General features: G+C 43.1%; 1 protein-coding gene across 1 annotated transcript in view; it reads left to right on the top strand.

Moving 5' to 3' along the window:
* Window positions 1-18257: 18257 nt before the first annotated feature.
* The window catches only part of LOC311247720 (beta-galactoside-binding lectin-like), a 61103-nt gene continuing 58611 nt past the window's right edge, over window positions 18258-20749 (top strand). The window contains exon 1 of the mRNA XM_084338726.1: window positions 18258-18494. The gene's annotated coding sequence lies outside the window, so the exon portion shown is untranslated. The remainder of the gene's footprint in view (window positions 18495-20749) is intronic.

A 20749-nucleotide genomic window follows, 5' to 3' on the forward strand; every position in this document is an offset into this window, starting at 1 on the left:
GCCTGCAATTCTTTCACATCCTCCTGCTTGATTGCTGCCCAAGCAAAGGCCTTTTCCATGTATGCTGTTTCAATTTTGTGCTCATTCCCAAAATGCTCTTTGAGTAGATGTCTTGCCCTCTGATAGCCCTGTGATGGAGGCAGATGTTGGCAGCTGTGGACCATGTTTTTTTATGTCCTCTTGTATATTGCTCTAGGAAGTGTAAGCAGTCACTGTCATCATCAGTTCTTTTCTCCACTCCTCCCTCAAATGCACTGATAAAACCTTCATATTTTAATGGATCACCATCATACACAGGAATGTCTCTTGGTGGTAGAGTGGAATACAGATGTTGCTTAACCAGCAAAGCAGTTATGTCATTCCGTCTTTGTAGCACATTGCAAATATCACCGGCAGGGGGTGTAGTATGAATGACATGACCTTGTGGTTCCTTTTCCAAATTAACCTGTATATTTTCAGTTTGAACATGTTGGCTGGGGAGAGAATATTGCATTGGAGGAGTCATAGAATGAGCTTTGGCAGGTTTTTCACAAATAGGCTGTTTAGGCCTCACAACCTGTGGTGGGGAGGGAGGCTTTGTTTCCCTTAGCAAAGCAGTTATGTCATTCTGTCTTTGTAGCACATTGCAAATATCACCGGCAGGAGGTGTAGTATAAATGACATAACCTTGAACATCTTTTTCCAAATTAATCTGTATATTTTCAGTTTGAATATGTTGGCTGGGGAGAGAATATTGCGTAAGAGGAGTCATAGAATGAGCTTTGGCAGGTTTATCACAAATAGGCTGTTTAGGCCTCACAACCTGTGGCAGGGAGGGAGGCTTTGTTTCCCTTTGGGCAGCAGCAGCTCCTTTTGGCCAGTCTGAGCTCCTCCCACTTGACACTCTTGAACTGTTCCTTGATCCCATTGTTTCCAGTACATGGGCCTTTGCATTTGCTGCTGCCAGCTGTGTTTCCATTTCCAGTTTCTCTTTTTCTCTTCTCAGTTGTTCCTGTTGCATTCTGAGTTGTTCTTGTTGTACCTCTTTTTCTCTTCTCAGTTGCATTCTGAGTTCTTGTTGCATTCTGAGTTGTCTTGTTGTGCCTCATCTTCTCTTCTCAGTTGTTCCTGTTGCATTCTGAGTTGTTCTTGTTGTGCCTTATCTTCTCTTCTCAGTTGTTCCTGTTGCATTCTGATTTGTTCTTGTTGTGCCTCCAGTTTATGTTTTTTGTCTAAGGCAGGAACATTTTCCATTAGGGCAGCCTTTTCGGCCAGAGCTATAATATGAGCAGATGTTTTTTGATGCAATGGATTTGTTTGTGGATCTTGATTTTGAAGTATTTGATACACTGCCATGAGGTCCAATATCATCAGAATTTACATCACTCAGTCTTTCACCTTCAGTAGTGACATGTTTTTTTTTTCAACAGTGACATTTATTTGCTGTTCAACTTCTGATAGCCATAGATGTACATTCTGTATAAAACCTTGTAGAATGTCAATTTTTGGTTGAAACCATTCGTTTTGCCTTTCAATTTCCTCTTCATGTAATGGTAAAATCATCAATGATGAATGACTTTCCTTGGCTTCATCACACAGAGTGGTTCATTCATTCAAATGGCGTTTTACTGCATTTGCATTTTCATTTGACTTCATGAGCCCTTTCAATGCATCTCTTGATTTAGCAGCCCTTTTGACACACAAGCCTCTTGTCTTCTGACAGTTTTCAACCAACATTTCCAAGCCTTTGGCTGTATACTTGCAAACTCGTTTTTCCCTTTCAGGATCCTGTCCAACATTGCCATCTTGTGGCTGAGCATCACTATTGCCACCAGACATGTTCATTCACAGATTTCCAACAGCTTAATTCACAACTCACCCAGTAGAGCTGTGCAGGTGTTTCCAATCACCTCAATCAGCCGCCACGTTGGCTGTGAAACAATCTGTCCTTCTGAAGCCTTTGATGTCCTAGTTTCACTCATGGCTGTAGAGCGTCATTCTTACTTGAATGTAACGGCAATTTTTCCTTTCCAATGTCCTGCTTTCTCTTGCCCGTTACTTCAGAGGTATGATAGGGAGTGATCTTACGCAGTAGACACAGCAATGATGGATATCCAGTCGTGATTCCAGGTTTAGGGGTGTTTATTGCTTAAGTTGCAGTTGTACATTCAATTTATTGCCAGTGTGGGTTCTGTAGGAATGATATGGTATTCTATATTTATTTGGTATTTCTTTCTGCTTCTGGTTGCTGAGCTGCTGAGCTTCTGGTACTGAGCTACTGGTAAGAACGGTGTGCTCCTCACTACCTGTGTCCCAGTTGATTACTGCACCTGTGACCCTCTAAATACCTAACCAGTGCTGTCAAATCTAAAACCCGCCACCAGGTGTCCAATAATAATATTACAAATAATAAATAATATGCCACCATCATAATGGCTCCTACAACATCAGTTACTCAAATCCTAGGAACTTGTCTTCCGAGCTATCCTCATTCAGTATTTTCTTCTTTTCCTGTTCGTCCAAATCCTTGGCCGTAGGGTAGAAGGGTTTGAGGTTACAGACATGTACTGTGCTCACATCTTCACCAGTTTCCTCTCGTACAACTTGGTAGTTGACGGGACCAGTTTGGGTTACTACGCGATAGGGTCCTTTCCACTTGCTGGCCAGCTTGGCAACAAAGTTCTCGCCTACACTGGACTGTGGAAAGTTCCTTACCCACACCCTTGCTTGGGACTTGAAACTGACATCCCTCCTGTTCTTGTTGTAGTTCTGTAGCTGTCTCACACAAGCCTTCCTGCTACTTTCCTCGGCTTTGGCATGGAGAGTCTTCAGCTGATGAACCACATCATATGCTTGAGCATCAGGAGGAAGAGTCTTGCCTCTCAGGACCTTATCCATTGGACTGTTCAGTTTCCTTCCAAGCTGCAACTCCGCAGGGGTAATTCCTGTGGTTTCCTGAACTGCCGAATTCAAGGCAAATCTGAACTCCGGTAAGTACTGGTCCCACTTCCTGTGGTTGTCTTCCACGTAGGAGGAGATCATACACTTCAGAGCTGACCGGGAGAAGTGGAAATGCTCTGTGAAGGCCTTATGTGCCACTAGGCAGGAAGTGGATAGGTGACAACAACAGAGTGCAATTCACCCGTTCCGTCATGTTCGTCTGTGGGTGATAGGCTGTCGTAAGTTTGGGTGTCACTGTCCATTTCTCGCAGAGTTCCTTGAATAAAGATGACACAAACTGGGATCATCTGTCCGACAGTATAAAATCTGGCACACCCCATCTCGTAAAGATTTCTTTCTTCAGGATGCGAGCGATGGTCTGTGAGTTTGCTTGTCGCATGGGGAAGAATTCCACCCATTTTGTGAAATAGTCCACTAGGACAAGAAGATACTCATTCTGTCCTGAACTGCATGGAAGGGGTCGCATTATATCCACTCCTAGCAACTAATTTGGTCCCCTTACTGAGTGTTGCTGAATCCTTCCTGCAGGCTTCTTCTTGTCGGACTTCAGGCTCTGACACTTCACACAGCATTTAACATGTGCCTTGACATCGGTCCACATTCCTGGCCAGAATGCCACTTCCTGAAGCCTCTTGTAGGTTTTGAAGATACCCCCATGTCCACATAGCAGGTTCTCATGGTAAGCCTGGAGGACTTGCGGAATCAGGGTTGCAGGGACATAGACCCGATAATGAAACTGTCCATCTTGTCCATGAGTTTTTTGGTACACCTTATCTTCCAGGTCCTTTTCCACAGAACTTACTTCCTCTGCCAGAGCCTTAAAGATGGTCTCAATCTTGGCATCTTTGTGTTGTTCCTCCCATACCTCTGCAAGGGATATCGGAAGCGTTCCAGAATCCTTCTGGCTGGAATACAGGTTGCATCCTGGAAAGCGCATCTGGAGCAACATTCAGTTTTCCTTTTCGATATTCAATGATGAAGTCGAATCGCTGAAGTCGCAGAGCCCACCTGATCAAATGACTTGTGGTCTTCTTGGATCTCAGGACCCACTGTAAGGCAGAGTGATCAGTGATGACAGTGAAAAGTTGTGGTTCCAGATAGTGCTGCCATTTCTCCAGAGCCCAAATGATTGCAAGGCACTCTTTCTCTGTTGCAGAATAGTTGCTTTCTGCTCTGTTTAATGTCCGACTTGCATACGTCAGCACCTCTTCAGTACCACCTTCCTTCTTCTGTGTCAGTATGGCTCCAAGACCGGAATCACTTGCATCAGTATATACAAGAAAAGGATGATCTGGGTTGGGATGACCCAAGATAGGAGGAGACGACAAACATTCCTTCAGTTTGTTGAATGCATTCTGGCACTCAGGACTCCATATGAATGGTTGTCCTTTCTTTTTTAGATCATTGATTGGCTCAGCAATCTTGGAGAATCCTGGAACAAATCTTTGGTACCATCCGGCAAACCCCAGGAACCACTGAACTTCTTTGAGATTATTTGGAACTGGATAAGTTCGGATGGCCTCAACCTTGTCAGGATCTGCACAAACTCCTTTGGCACTGACGATGTGTCCAATAAACTTTATTTCCTGGAGGCAGAACTTAGACTTCTTCAGGTTGATGGTCAGATTTGCTTGTGCAAGCCTCTCTATGACTTGCTGTAGATGCTGGAAATGTTCGGTCACAGACGTAGAATAAATAATGATATCGTCGAGGTAGATGAGACAGATACGAGTACGGAGATCTCTCAAGACAGTCTCCATTAGTCTTTGGAATGTTACAGGAGCATTTTTCAGTCGGAAAGGCATTACGTTGAAGTGGTACAATCCACGAGATGTTATGAATGCAGTTTTTGACTTGCTCTCTGGATCCATGGGCACTTGCCAATAGCCGCTGTTGAGATCAATCGTAGAGAAGATCACTGATCCAGATAGTGATTCAAGGATCTCGTTGATGTTGGGTAGCGGATACTCATCAGTTTCGGTCACAGCATTGACCCGTCTGAAGTCCACATAAAAGCGGTGACCTCCATCCTTCTTTGGAGCCAGCACCACTGGGGAGGCCCACCCTGAGTATGATGGTTCGATGATCCCTGCACTTAGCATATCTTTCAGTTGTTCCTCCACAATGGCTTGCTTTCCTGGAGACATCCTGTAAGGCCTTTGTTTGATTGGCACATTGGTGGTGGGGTATATCTTGTGAAGTAGAACATCAGTTCTCCTGCCTCATTTGTGCACACTTTGGGGTTAGACTCAATAATTCCTCTTAACTGCTCCTTTTCATCATCTTGCAGTTGAGCTTGTGCGACAGCATTGTGGATATAATCCTTTGCATCCAGGTGTTCTGGTTTCAGCGTCAACACAGGAGGAGGAAGAGCACTTATAAGGCATAATTTCCTTGTGTAGTGTCGTTTCTCCTTCCTAGGACCATTAGCACTACCTGGCTGAAATGGAAATACTTCTGCAGGGTTAGACTTGAAACTCTTGGTGATGACTGACATTGTAGATAATGTGGTTGGAGCAGTGGTTGTGGTTGTTACTGGTTGGTACAGTACTTCTTGAGCTGGCCGTTGCCAGCGGAGAAACTGTACTGAATGCTGAAGGTTGTGTGAAAATAGGGCCTGTAGGCAATCCCTGATAGTTTGAGGGATGAAACAGTGATGCGGTAGGAATGTTAGTGCGTTTTAGATCGAGAGCATCTAGTTTCATTTCCATGGAGAGAAATTGCTATCTGATTGCTCCTTCATCTTTACTCTCATCTCCTCCAGTTGGGCGTTTACCCGAGTCAACTGTGCAATACAGTAGTCCACTCCTTTGGATAACCTATCCACTCCTTCCTGTGTGGATTGTTTCACCTCTTTGATTTCCCTCTGAACTTCTTCTTGGGATTGTTCCACCATGAATAACGGTTTGATTGGTGCATGTGCAGCATTAGCGCCATTAGACATTGTGAAATCAGTGGGTGGAATGTGCTTTATGTAAGGTTATAAACCAAAATCAATTATTTAGAGCAGCAATGCTTCAAACCTTCACAATATCAATTTATTTTCACTTTTCACAAAGTTGTCAACTGCACCTTTAACCAAAGTAGCGTAATGCACCTTTAAAGAAAGTAGCATAATGCACCTTTAAACAAAATAGTATAATGCACCTTTAAACAAAATAGTGTAATGCACCTTTAAACAAAATAGTTTAATGCACCTTTAAACAAAATAGCATAATGCACCTTTAAACAAAAATAGTGTAATGCACCTTTAAACAAAATAGTAAAGTACATTTCTTTTTTAACACAGTACCTTTAAACCTTGGTTCAGCTAGGCCCATAGGCGGTGGGTGAGCTGGACATTAGGGTAGGCTGTAGATGGGATGGGACTCGCGCGTAGCGCACACAATTTCTCCTTTTAATTTTTTGCTTGCACGCAAACGGGGCTGTCCAGGTTCTGATTTCATACAATACACACACCCACTAGGCTACTACAGCGAGCCCCACTCATTTCATATAGTGCAAATTAATTGTTCAAATGAAGGCATCCAATATGATTAACCATTGTCTTACCTTAATGCAACAAAATTAAAATGCGACATTTCGCGCATCAATGATCTTTTCTGCTTTAAAGGGGCTATGTACTGCTATTCCTAGCACTATTTGGGCAACTTTACACAATTCCTGTGAGTCTATGTAACACATCTGTAAGGTTTATTCCAAAAATAATCATTGTTTTATATTTCTAATCAAGTACTCAAAACCAGCATTTTTCTGCCTCAAGATTTCAAGCTGTTATTGGCTTGGCTCCACCCATACTAGCAGAATGCTTTGAGTGACAGCCACCCACCAAATAGCTCCGCCCATCTCCCCGTCCTTCCTTCCAGGTGAACACTTTATACTACTAATACAACATGGCTGTACCGTATATTTCGGATCCAGAGAGCGACCCAGACTATGTTTGGGAAGAAGAAGTTGAGTTGCAACAGCGAGGCTTGCAAATCGTTTCCGAGTGGTAAGTTTATGTTGTAATGTTAGTATAATGACTTGCCGAAAAGAGCGAGTAATGTTAGTACTTACTTCTGACCAGCTTGCTTCGATAGCTTGCTATAAGTAACGTTACCTTGTTTACCTCTGACTAGTTGTGTTTGTATTGAGCAGTTTTTAATTATGACTAGCTTGCTTCAATAGTTTGCTATAACGTTACTTTATAAAGAGCAGCATATCGTTATATGCAACAGTTCTGTACGTGCGACCAGACCTTTGGTAGTACTGCATATTTGACCTAATGTCCCCCCGCAATTATAAAGAAAAGTTATTTGGGAACATGCATCCACTGTATGTCAATTGTAATAATGAATTGAAAATGGGGGACCCTGATGTAAACAAGACGAAAGTATTTTCCTGGTCTCCATCCTAGCATCCTATAGCAGTTGTGTTGGTATTGAGCAGTACTGTATTGTAATGACTAGCTTCAGTAGCTTGCTTCAATAGTTTGCTATAACGTTACTTTATAAAGAGCAGCATACCGTTATATGCAACAGTTCTGTACGTGCGACCAGACCTTTGGTAGTACTGCACATTTGACCTAATGTCCCCCCGCAATTATAAAGAAAAGTTATTTGGGAACATGCATCCACTGTATGTCAATTGTAATAATGAATTGAAAATGGGGGACCCTGATGTAAACAAGACGAAAGTATTTTCCTGGTCTCCATCCTAGCATCCTATAGCAGTTGTGTTGGTATTGAGCAGTACTGTATTGTAGCCATTTTGATCATTGATAGATTGATTTCCTTCACCCTCAAATCAATCTACTAGGTGTAAGTGTGGAAATTGTGAAAGGATGCCAACCGAGGCGGAGAATGTGTGCTGCATGGAGGTTCCTCAGGTACAGTAGTAATGTCACACAACCTTGCATCTCGGGGACCGGCGTTAGCAACCGGGAGCTATGGCTAGCTAGTTAGCACCAGCCGGGGACCGGCGTTGGCTCTCGGGAGCGATGGCACCAGCCGGGGACCGGCGTTAGCTCTCGGGAGCGATGGCTAGCTAGTTGGCACCTAGCCATCGCTCCCGAGAGCTAACGCCGGTCCCCGGCTGGTGCTAACTAGCTAGCCATCGCTCCCGGTTGCTAACGCCGGTCCCCGGCTGGTGCTAACTAGCTAGCCATCGCTCCCGGTTGCTAACGCCGGTCCCCTTGCTGGTGGTAACACTAGCCATCGCTCCCGGTTGCTAACACCGGTCCCCGGCTGGTGCTAACTAGCTAGCCATCGCTCCCGGTTGCTAACGCCAGTCCCCGGCTGGTGGTAACGCTAGCCATCGCTCCCGGTTGCTAACACCGGTCCCCGGCTGGTGCTAACTAGCTAGCCATCGCTCCCGAGAGCTAACGCCGGTCCCCGGCTGGTGCTAACTAGCTAGCCATCGCTCCCAAGAGCTAACGCCGGAACCGCATCAGGCTTCAGCTGATAAGTTCGGCATCCACGGGAAAAGCGTGCAAAGACGCATTAGTAGCTTTACAGCCAAGAACAGAACATGTTCTGCGGGGTTTGCTCATCGTGGAAGATATGCAAGTGACTGCACTCCTGTTTCTAGGTAGTAGGTACCTCTCTATTCTAGGTAGAATGGGGGCGGGCATTAGCTCCAACCACAGAGCCAATCGCATCACTGTGCGCTACCCAGAGCCCGAATGACGTGACTCAGGCCTTCAAATCAAAATGGCCTGATTTACTGGAGGAGGAAAGGGGCTGGGCTGAATCTGAGCAATCCGCCAATATGGTATTTAGACACTAAAACACATTGATACGAACTCCTATTACTATAATACAATGCTAGAGACTGAAAAATGACATTTAAGTTTGTCTGTGAGATCACTTTCAATGTGAAGCGGACTCAGAGTTCACTGTCTCTCCTGGCGCATATTGTTGTTCTTCTTAGCCAGTTTCGGATGCACCTCATTGGGAAAGACCGTTCACAAGTTGCGGTGCCGACGGCAATGAAGGAAACGTTTTCCGTAATTTGGATCTCATCATGCTTTGAAAACAATGTACATATTAGCTCTAAAAAGTTTCCATGATTTGATTAACTCTGACTCAGTCTCATCATGCCCTCGTAGAGCAAGCCCTTGGCCTCAGGTGATCCGGTGTTATGCCCAGGCGGCATGTAACTTGGAATGGAGTTCCAGGTCTTGGCAGCTCTCACGGAGAGGGCTGATTTGCTAAATGTACTTGTCCTTAATGGAACAGCCAAGTCACCAGGTACAACAGTTCTGGTGAACCTGGAGGTGAAAAAATTGGAAAGTGGGGGTGGGGCTAGACCATGGAGGAATTTGAAGACCAGACTGGCATCGGTTAGTTTGATGATGCGGCGTGATTGGTTACTGCCTGCAGTCTGGAATGTTAAACGGCCACCACACCTACTGCCATTGACACCTTGGTTGGCCGATCCTTGCGTATTGTCACCACCGGGCTGCAGCAGCCCACACACACAATATCGTAGCCTAGGCTGCCTATAATAATGCGCAAACTGGGGCTGCCGGTTTGGGTAGGCATAGCCTAGCCTGGCCTTATATACCCGCCGCCTATGCCTAGGCCCCACGTTGGGCGCCATTTTATGTAGCGTTGTCTATAGTGCCTTTAATATTTTTCCAGTTGGCCGCCAGACAGGGCCAAAACCTGCCAATGCAAATCAAATTACTTTTTTAATTGGTTAATTAGGCCTATAGCTCTGGCATAAGACTGTACCACATAAAGGTAGACAAATAACTTGATTAATAGTAGGCCTAGACTAATTAGCAAGCTAAATCATAGGTTAGTTTGCAAAAATGTATCAATCAATATTACCTTTTCATAAATTCATAAATCACTCAAGAGTCATGCTCAATTCAAAATCAAAATGTCCATGTATTGGATTCAATTCAAATCATAAGCAAACATTTCACAAAACAAATAATAAATGTTCAGTCCAGCATGTGTATTACATTTCCCTAAACCAGTCAGGTCACTCAATTCAGTTCAGTCCGTGATCATGTGTATGCGTTTGTCAATAGTTCAGACACTCAATAGTTCCCGCACGATATGAATTGAAAATGGGGGACCCTGATGGAAACAAGACAAACGTCTTTCTCAGGTCTGCATCCCCTTAACAATTGTGTGTATTGAGCCGTACTGTATTGTACCCATTCTGCAATCTGTTAAATAAAGTTCATTCATTCATTCATTCATTCATTCATTCATTCATTCATTCATTCATTCATTCATTCATTCATTCATTCATTCATTCATTCATTCATTCATTCATTCATTCATACATTCGTGATGAACGCAACGCAAATGAGCGAATGAATGACTCAAAAATAGAATGTCTCAAAAGAAAATAATGTGTGTGTGTGATGCGAGTGCAAGGGGGAGAGAGGGGCGTTTGGGCTTGGGGCGTTTGGGTTAGGGCTGGAGAGGACCGTGAGGGGTAGGCTCAAGTTTCAAGTTTCAAGTTTCTTTATTAGTTGTCATACAGAAGTACAGAATACTTTTATACAAAATGCTTCTTTCTGTTACGCTCCAGAGACTGTGCTAGACAAAAATAGATAAGTATAAAATAAAATAAGTATAGCAAGTAAAAAATAGAAGTCACGTACGTAGACACAAGTGTTCAGTATGTACAAACATATGTACAATGTTCAATGCAGAGTAGAAGTAACTGAGTTACCATACAATATACTATACAATATACTAATATACAATATACTATATAGTGCAAAGCAGAAATGGGATGAGGTACAATTTAGGTACAATTTACAGTAAGGTGTAATGAGGTATGGAAATTCTTTACCAATAAATATAAAGTGTGTTTAGGTGTTCTAAAGTGTGTAAAGTGGGTGCTGCAGTGAGTTGTTTGTTTAAAGTGAGTGTGTGCGTGTGGATGTGTGTGCTGTGAGTGCATTTGATGGTTGTTACATAGTGTTATTGTTCGTTGAGCATCCTGATGGCCTGAGGATAGAAGCTTCTTCTGAGTCTTTCTGTGCTTGCCATGAGACTCCGGTATCGCTTGCCTGACCGCAGCAGTTCAAAGAGGCAGTTGTTTGGGTGGCTGGAGTCTTTGATAATTCTTTTAGCCTTACCCATGCACCGCTTGTTGTAAATGTTCTGGAGAGTGGGAAGCCCCCCTCCAATTGTGCGTTCGGCTGAACGGGCCACTCTCTGTAGTCTGCTACGGTCTTGTGCTGTGCTATTCCCAAACCAGAAGGTGATATTGCCAGTCAGGATGCTCTCTATTGTGCATGAGTAGAAGTTCTTAAGGATCTTCTGACTGACTTGGAACTTCCTTAGGCGCCTGAGGAAGTAGAGGCGTTTCCGTGCCTTCTTCACAACACTGTCAATGTGTGTGGTCCATGTCAAGTCCTCGGATATGTGGACTCCGAGGCTATGTGCTACCACCCGTAGGAAGCTTGGAGAGGGGAATTGCGTTGGAGTCGGAGACGCTTGCGTCACAGCCTCGGAACAGGGGCAACAAACACAGTGCAGTGTGTAGCCTACCGCACCGAAGTTCGCGTTGGTTGAAGATGATCAGATAGATGTCCGGACTAATCCACGTTTGTCATCCTGTGCCAGATAAGGTTTACTTGCACGTTTTCAACATTATCTAATACGGTTCACTTTCTCACTGTTCTCTATATCGGCTGCACGTCTTTCTTCATTGAAACATCCAAACTCGCCGCTTTCACTTCCGCGTCACGTCTCTCTATCTCCTATCCGCTATCAGAGCCCATATGAGCGCATCAGTAATTGACAACCATAAAGGGACAGGCACACTTTTACCAGGCAGGTTAAAGCCGCTCTGTTACACTGTATGTGTCTTCTCTCTCCCTGTGTGTATTATTATATCCCTCCCTCTGTCTCTTCTCTCTCTGCACTTAAAACACATATTGTTTCATTTCAAATCCATTCTGGTGGTGTGTAGAGCCAAAATAATGAAAATTACGTTGATGTCCAAATATTTATGGTCCTGACTGTATGTCTCCCATGTCCGGCAGATCAGACCATTATCTTTATCTGCTATGCCCCCTGCATTTCCATAAGGGGATTCCTAAATAGCTTACCATAAAAACATCCCATTGACCGTAACTCATTATTTTACACTTACTGCGCTTCGAGTGCCCTCAGTTAAATGCTTAAAGTAATACTATATAGGTTAATTAAACCAGAGCTAGAAAGAGCTATACAAAAACGGACTAAATACTCTCACCTGCCTCAGTCCAATGTAGTCCCCCCCCCCCCACCCAACCACCTCCAATGTACAGTTTCTTCCCCCTCAAATGTATATACTCTTTTTAGACTCTTTTTGTACAATTTTTTTTGTATATTTGTAGATCTGGTATGTCATAAATGTCTAGATGTAACAGTACTGTCTGTTAAATGTATATACTCTCTTTTCTGGACTCTTTTTGTATCACAAACAGTACTGTATTTGCAAATCTCGTATGTCATAAATGTATAGATGTAGCAGTACTGTCTATCTGTATGTCGTGTATGTCATATATGTTATGATGAATTGAAAATGGGGGACCCTGATGTAAACAAGACGAAAGTCTTTCTCTGGTCTGCATCCCCTTAACAATTGTATGTATTGAGCTGTACTGTACTGTACCCATTCTGCAATCTGTTAATAAAGTTTTCAATCAATCAATCAATCAAGTCTATCATTTGAGGGGGAAGAAACTGTACATTGGAGGTGGTTGTGTAGGTGGGGAAAACTGTACATTGGAGGTGGTTGGGTGGGGGGGGGGGGCTACATTGTAGGCAGGTGAGAGTATAAGAGTCCGTTTTTTTCTAGCTCTTTCTAGCTCTGGTTTAATTAACCTATATAGTATGAATGAATGAAAACTTTATTTAACAGATTGCAGAATGGGTACAATACAGTACGGCTCAATACACACAATTGTTAAGGGGATGCAGACCAGAGAAAGACGTTGTCTTGTTTACATCAGGGTCCCCCATTTTCAATTCATAGCGACATTTATGACATACACAACATACATGACATTTATGGAAAAATGGTTGCACAACCTATTTACTCTTAAAATGAAGATAACAGTGTATACTTTTTTATATAACCCCAAGCATACCCCACATTTAGCATAAAACGCCTGACAATTGCATACCCAAAGTAATTAGCGATTTATTATACTTTATACTTATAGCACACAGTTTGTTGCATTAATGGGATTATAAAGCAACAAAAAGAAAAATTTTGACTTTTTAATTGCTGTTTTTACCTGTTATAACAAAGGAAAACCTCAAACTCTTATGAAGAGGAGACAAAACACTGTTGTCTGTAGACCGACTTTGAAATAAAACCCTGAACTATTCAGGTATATTTGAGTCCTTCCCTTATTTGTGGAACATTTATAAAATAAAAAGTAGTCTACTTTGAAAAAAGACTACCATGTGTAGACCTACTTTGAAATAAAACACAGACAAGGAGAAAAAACACTGGCATCTGTAGACCTACTTTGAAATAAAACCCTGAACTATGCAGCTCTATTAGAGTCCTTCCCTTATTTGTGGAAAATCTATAAAATAAAAATAAAGATATTTTGTTGTTCGCAAATTTCGCACCACATATCACTAAGGTAAGCCTTTTGTTGACTAAATATCTTAGTTGATGAAATATTTTTTCATTTCAGTGTCACAGTATGATATCGATCTCCAAAATAAGAGAAAAAAGAAAAAAGGGCCAGGGAGCCGCAGCTGATTGGCTAAAGAGCCGCATGCGGCCTCGAGGCCGCAGGTTGCCGACCCCTGGCATGGGGACATACATGACATACAGGTATTTAATACTGTTACATTTGTGACATATACGATATGCAAATACAGTACTGTTACCTATAGATCCTGACAGTATTCTGTACTTCTGTATGACAACTATTAAAGAAACTTGACAGAGAGTATATACATATGATGGGGAGGAGACTGTACATTAGGAGGGGGTGGGTGGGTAGGAGAGAAATATACATATGGTGGGGAGAGAATATATACATACGGTGGGGAGGAGACTGTACATTAGGAGGGGGTGGGTGGGAGAGAAATATACATACGGTGGGGAGAGAATATATGTGCGGTGGGGAGGAGACCGTCTATTAGGAGGGGGTGGGGGGGTTTGGACATTTACGGTGGCCAGTTTCGAATTGCAGCCTCCCGTAGGTGCTCTTTAAGAGCGGTTTTGAATGTGGGTAGGGATTCACATTCCTTTACAGCTTTGGGTAGGGCGTTCCACATTGATGTGGCATAATTGCAAAACGTGTTTAGTCCCTTGTTTGAGCCGAATCTGGGTTTAACATGATTTGTTGAGCTTCCTCTGGTGTTGTGGTCGTGGTATTCACTGACCTTTGGGAAGTATTTTGACATGTACATGGGTACCTTAGTCGTATAGTGTATCTTGTAGACCAGGCCCATTGCAAGTTGCTGTACTCTGTCGTCTACTCTAAGCCATCCTAGGTTTTACTTATATACTTATTACTTTAAGCATTCATTATTCTTTGTTGAAAAATAACCAAAGATGTCTTTCAGTGAAAATATACCTATTTAGCTATTTTGGACATTAGAAAATGTAAGTACCTATTTCGCTATTTTGGACATTAGGTCCTATTTTCCGTATGTTACTTTATGTTTCTAGTATAATGTTACTTTGTTTCTCGCATGCGCAGTAGTGCACCGCACAGTACAGGCCCCGGTGCATCTATTCTTATCCTAACGCATGTTTGCTTCCGCGTTCGCGTTTTGCGCTCTGATTGGCCACTGACGTACGCTAGTTGGCACAAGTGTAAATCATGGATTAGTCACTCGGTTTTAACATCTGACTTAGCTCACCTCGTTAGTCTGCTTGCTGTGGATCCTATGGTCACAAGTTCAAATCACTCTTGGTTAAATTTTTTATTTTTTTTTACGTTTAATTAATTAATCCACTCTGGTATGTATATGTATGTATTGTGCTGTATAATGACAATACATTTTAATCGAATCTCATTTTGAAATCGCTACGCTGCCTATGGACACGACAGTGGCAGACAGCTTCGGAGGTGATTGCATTGCACCATGGTGATCCACTCAACAGGTAGCGATTTCAAAATCAGATTCGATTAAAATGTATTGTCATTATACAGCACAATACATACATACATACACACCATCCAACCAGAGTGGATAAATTAATTAAATGTAAAACACTAGCATACGTCAGTGGCCAATCAGAGCGCAAAACGCGAACGCGGAAGCAAACATGTGTTAGGATAAGAATAGACACGCCCCGGTCCCGTGAACACTTTGGGCAACGCTCATGTACTTCCGCGTTTCTCTGATTGGCCAATGATCGGTCAGCCCTCTTTCCCCCTACGCCGGTAACGCGTGCATGCGCATTTTCTTTTTGACGGCACTCAAACGCCAAGCGAGGTTAATCGCGGAAATGTAATGTTATGTTCGGCTGCTTAGAATACATATTTATCAAAACAACATATTTATCAAAACAACTACCAGATTCACTCATAATCAGGGAGCGAAATTAACTTTTTGACTCACCGGCCAGTGGCGGGTAGATGGGAAGAATCTACCCGCCAAGCATATTTCTTACCCGCCAACTTTTTTTTGATAACATTTTTTTTTATTATTATTTTATATAGATTTTTTTTTAATAAAATATATATATTATATAATCATACTTGTGATTGTGTTATCTGCGAGACATCGCCACCTCGCTGTCTGCAAACAGCTCCACTGTCTGTGTGTATACTCGAGTGGCCTCCAGCTCCAGCAAGGATTCTCCGGGGGTGCAGCTGGACCCTAAACGCTACATTCAGCATGCAAAAGAATTCTCCGGCGCTGCACCTGGACCCTAGTCAGCAGCCCTCACTCATGCGATGTAAACCAGGGACTCGAATACGCATGTTGTTGTTGTAGGACATTGATGCCAAGAGCTATCTGTAGCTACTGCTGGATGGCGTTGGGACAACGCCTCAGTGAACTATTTAGTTTACTGCGACATTTCGTAGTGACTAGTTACCTAGCCAACGGAGGTATTATGCACTGGACTATTGCTGGAGGATTTGTTGATGTCGGGAGCTATCCGTAGCTTGCCGGCTGGATAACGTTACACAATGCCTTGTGTATTAAACTAAGTGAATAGTTGACTGGGTCATTTTGTAACGGTAGCTAACGTTATCTCACGAAGGTCCCACACTGACTAGACTAACGTCACGGTGAGGCAATAGCCTCTGTTTACATGCAGGCATACAGGGGTAGGAGCAGCAGTGCTAACTAAAGTCACGGTGACTCGGAGGCAATAGCCTCTGTTTACATGCAGGCATACAGAAACAGGTGGGGAGGCCTATAACTGTTCCGCAACTGTAAATTACTTCCGGGGTAGGCCTGATTGGCCCCGACAGGCACGTGACGCGCAACTTTCTCTGCCGCGGAGCGGAGCGGCAGAGCTTGCGGAATTATGTGACCGCCCTAATCCGCCATGATTTTCATTCGGCGCTTCAGCTCACCTGGCAGAGCAGCGGTCCTGCGGTCCTGCGGTCCGTTGTTGACGAGTTCGAATCCCATCAAATTTTCTTTTTTAGCGTGATTTTTTTTTTAACGTGTATTCTTTCGCCGGTTAAGGTTAGGCATGGTTAAGGTTAAGGTTAAGGTTAGGCATTGTTTCGGAGTTGGTTAAGGTTAGAACGGTTAAGTTTAGGCGCTGTTAAGGAGCTGGTTAAGGTTAGAGTTTGTCTTAGAGAATGGCAATATTCTTTCTATGGTTAAGGTTAGGCATGGTTAAGGTTATGGTTAAGGTTAGGCATTGTTTCGGAGTTGGTTAAGGTTAGAACGGTTAAGTTTAGGCGCTGTTAAGGAGCTGGTTAAGGTTAGAGTTTGTGTTAGAGAATGGCAATAGACAGCCTATTTCCGCGCGACAGCTCTCAGCAGCCTCGTTGCGCGTCCTGAGTTTGCCGCGTCACGTGCCTGTCGGGGCCAATCAGGCCTACCCCGGAAGTAACTTACAGTTGCGGAACGGGTACAGGCGGTGGGGAGGGGGTAGCAGTGCGCGGTGCGCGCTTCATGTCTGCTGAGACAGCGAGTGAGAACTCTGCTAAAGAATTGGATACCATGATTTTCGGTTTTCACATGACTATTTGATTGCCCGTCACACGGCGCTCAGACGTCTCAGTGGGAGGCGCCAAACGTAAAAACTGAGCGCAAATGGCGGGTGGCGCTCTAGTTTCGGTCCCTGCTCATAATGTTATTTCGCGTGACAACACAGCCCAGTGACAACACAGCCCAGCTATCAGAAACTGTACATTGTAACGTTATATAACGCAACATTATATAATGTTATTTTGCGTTTTATTCATAACGTTATTTCGCGTGACAACACAGCCCAGCTGTCAGAAGCTGTACATTGAGGGGGTGCGAATCACTGTTTACACTCCCCACAACTGTACATTGTAACATTATATAACGCAACGTTATATAATGTTATTTCGCGTTTTATTCATAACGTTATTTCGCGTGACAACACAGCCCAGCTGTCAGAAACTGTACATTGAGGAGGTTTGAATCACTGTACATTGAGGGGGTGCGAATCACTGTTTACACTGTCTATATGAATTGAAAATGGGGGACCCTGCTGTAAACAAGACAAACGTCTTTCTCAGGTCTGCATTCCCTTAACAATTGTGTGTATTGAGCCGTACTGTATTGTACCCATTCTGCAATCTGTTAAATAAAGTTTTTCATTCATTCATTCATTCATTCATTCATTCATTCATTCACACTCCCGCCTTACTGTACCATGTTCTACATATAGAACCTCATCTCATGTACCGGTTTGAATCAAAGCCCTATCGAACGTATGCAAGCTCTACTGTCTTTAACTATAAGCGTTTACACTCCCCACTTACTGTAGAACGCAAGCTCTACTGTCTTTAACTATAAGCGTTTACACTCCCCACTTACTGTAGAACATGGTACATGAGTATATAGTATATAGGGATGTTGCACTTGAGCACCACAGGTTTCACAACGCAATTATTGTTATTATTATTTACAAGACTGGGCAGCGCATGCGAAACACTGCAGACCACTGATTGGTCAGAAGAGAGACGCGTCACTCGTTGGAGGCTCTCCACAAAAATGTTTCCGGCGTAGGGAACGAGCGTAGAGCGGCTGGTATTCACGAAGGAGAGCACTGGCCAATCAGAGAAACGCGGAAGTACATGTCCGTTGCCCAAAGTGTTCACGCGCCCCGGTCTGCGGCACTGCAGATTTACCCTACTCGCCCCAGTGGAAATGACGTCAATGCATGCGCTGTTTGTGCAGCTACAGCTTCACTTCATTCTCTATGGCTAATGGAATAATACTAATTTATAATTATCAGAACGTATCTATAATGTAGATCGTGTAAAAAACGGACTAACTGCAGCTGCAGAAGAGATATTTGAAGTATTGGATGGACTAAGGAGGAGTCTGAACTAGGAACAGATTGGTCACCACCGTAAATACTGAATGTCCAGATGCCTAAAAGTGAGATGAAGAAACACAAAGCAGGTTTGTTAAATTAAACTTAAAGGCTCCTTGGGACATGAGTCTTAAATCACTGATCAGTAGGATATTAGGCCGCCTGCTTTATCAGTGTTGTTTGGGTTAGCTAGCAGTTAGCTTTGAGCTCTCAGTGCTGCTGTTAGCTCTGTGTGCAATGTCCCGGTTAGCCTCTGAGCTAACACTAGCAACGTTAGCTTATCTGTGTGCTAATAAGCTATGACTAGCCTCTGTGCTTATTTTAGCATTGTTAGCATATCTATTTTCTGGAGAGGTCTGGTGAGTTTTGGGGTGAAATGGACATCTCTCTGGTATTGAGCAGGCCGTGTCGGTGTTGATGCACAATACACTTGGTGGGTGTTTATCTGGGGTGGAAGGTGTATAAACGATCCTTAATATTGGGGACTGGAACACGGATCTGCTACGTAAGGAAGCACCCGTTTTGATTGATTGATTGAAAACTTTATTAACAAATTGCAGAATGGGTACAATACAGTACAGCTCAATACACACAATTGTTAAGGCGATGCAGACCAGAGAAAGACTTTCGTCTTGTTTACATCAGGGTCCCCCATTTTCAATTAATCAGGACATAATGACATACATGACATACAGATAGACAGTACTGCTTACATCTATACATTTATGACATACCAGATTTGCAAATACAGTACTGTTTTGATACAAAAAGAGTCCAGAAAAGGGAGTATATACATTTGACGTAAAAACTGTACATTGGAGGAGGTTGGGAGGGGGGGGGGGGGGGGGGGGGGGTTGGGTAGGTGGGGTGGGGGGGAAACACTGTACAAACAAGCAAAACTGTACATTGGAATATTGACAACCATACTAGATAAATTACTGTACATTGGAGGGGGTTGGGTTAGGACATTTACAGGGGCCAGTTTCGAATTGCAGTCTCCCGTAGGCAGGGAGCGAAATTAACTTTTTGACTCACCGGCCAGTGGCGGGTAGATGGGAAGAGTCTACCCGCCAAGCATATTTCTTACCTGCCAAATTTTTTTTGATTAAAAAAAATATATATATATTTTATATAAATTTTTTTTTTAAATAAAATATATATTATATAATCATACTTGTAGTTGTATTATCTGCGAGACATCGCCACCACGCAATAAGTCAAAATGCTTGCTATCTGCAAACAGCTCCACTGTCTGTGTGTATACTTGAGTAGTCTCCAGCTCCAGCAAGGATTCTCCGGCCCTGCAGCTAGACCCTATATTCAGCTAGACCCTACATTCAGCATGCAAGGATTCTCCGGCGATGCAGCTGGACCTATTTATAACGTTACCGTTCTTTTGTCAAATCACATTCAACATGCCCTCAGCTAGAATACGCATTCAATCAATGTTATAAGACATTGATATCAGGAGCTATCTGTAGCTACTGCTAGCCCGGTAGATAACGTTAAGACAATTTAGTTTACTGGGACATATGGATCAACGTGAGCTAGCTAAGCTAGCTAACGAGGGACCGGAGGTATTATGCACTCGAGTAGACTATTGCTGGAGCATTTGTTGATATCAGCAGCTATCAGTATCTAGCTAGCTAGATAGGTATATATGGATGAAAAGGCATGTGTCTGATAGGGATATATTATTAAAATATTGTATAATTTTGTATTTTTATATTGTATTATGAATTTGATTAGGGTTTTTATTGTTGTTTTAATTGTCTGTATGACATGTAAATGTTATGAGTGTATAAGGGTTTTTATTGTTGTTTTAATTGTCTGTATGACATGTAAATGTTGTGAGTGTAAGTATACGTCTGTAACTGTATTTTATGTGTTATGGACCCCAGGAAGAATAGCCCCAGCAGCACTGCTGTGGCTAATGGGGATCCAAATAAAAATAAAATAAAATAAAATAGCCAGCTAGATACCGTTAGACAATGCCTCGTCATGTATTAAACTAAAAGTGAATAGTTGACTGGGTCATTGTTTAAACAGTAACGTTAGCTCTTGGAGGTCCGATATAGACTAGAGCAGATGAAGTAAACAAGCCAGATAGCTTCCGATTGGTCATTTGCTTTTTTTCTCATGAAACCAGTCACGTCACTCTACTGTGATTGGACCTAGTGCGATGTGGGACTTGTAGTTTTTTAACGATCTCGCGGCGGAGAAAAAAAAGACGAGCGGCTATAATCTGTACTCGCACAAGAGTATCGTTATGGAGTTATGAACTACACGCCACACGGCGGGCAGCCCTCTAAGTGTCATGCGCCAAAGGTAAAAACAGCGGGCG

Source organism: Notolepis coatsorum (genome assembly GCF_963971535.1).
Source record: "Notolepis coatsorum genome assembly, contig: SCAFFOLD_451, whole genome shotgun sequence".
Classification (NCBI taxonomy): Eukaryota; Metazoa; Chordata; class Actinopteri; order Aulopiformes; family Paralepididae; genus Notolepis; species Notolepis coatsorum.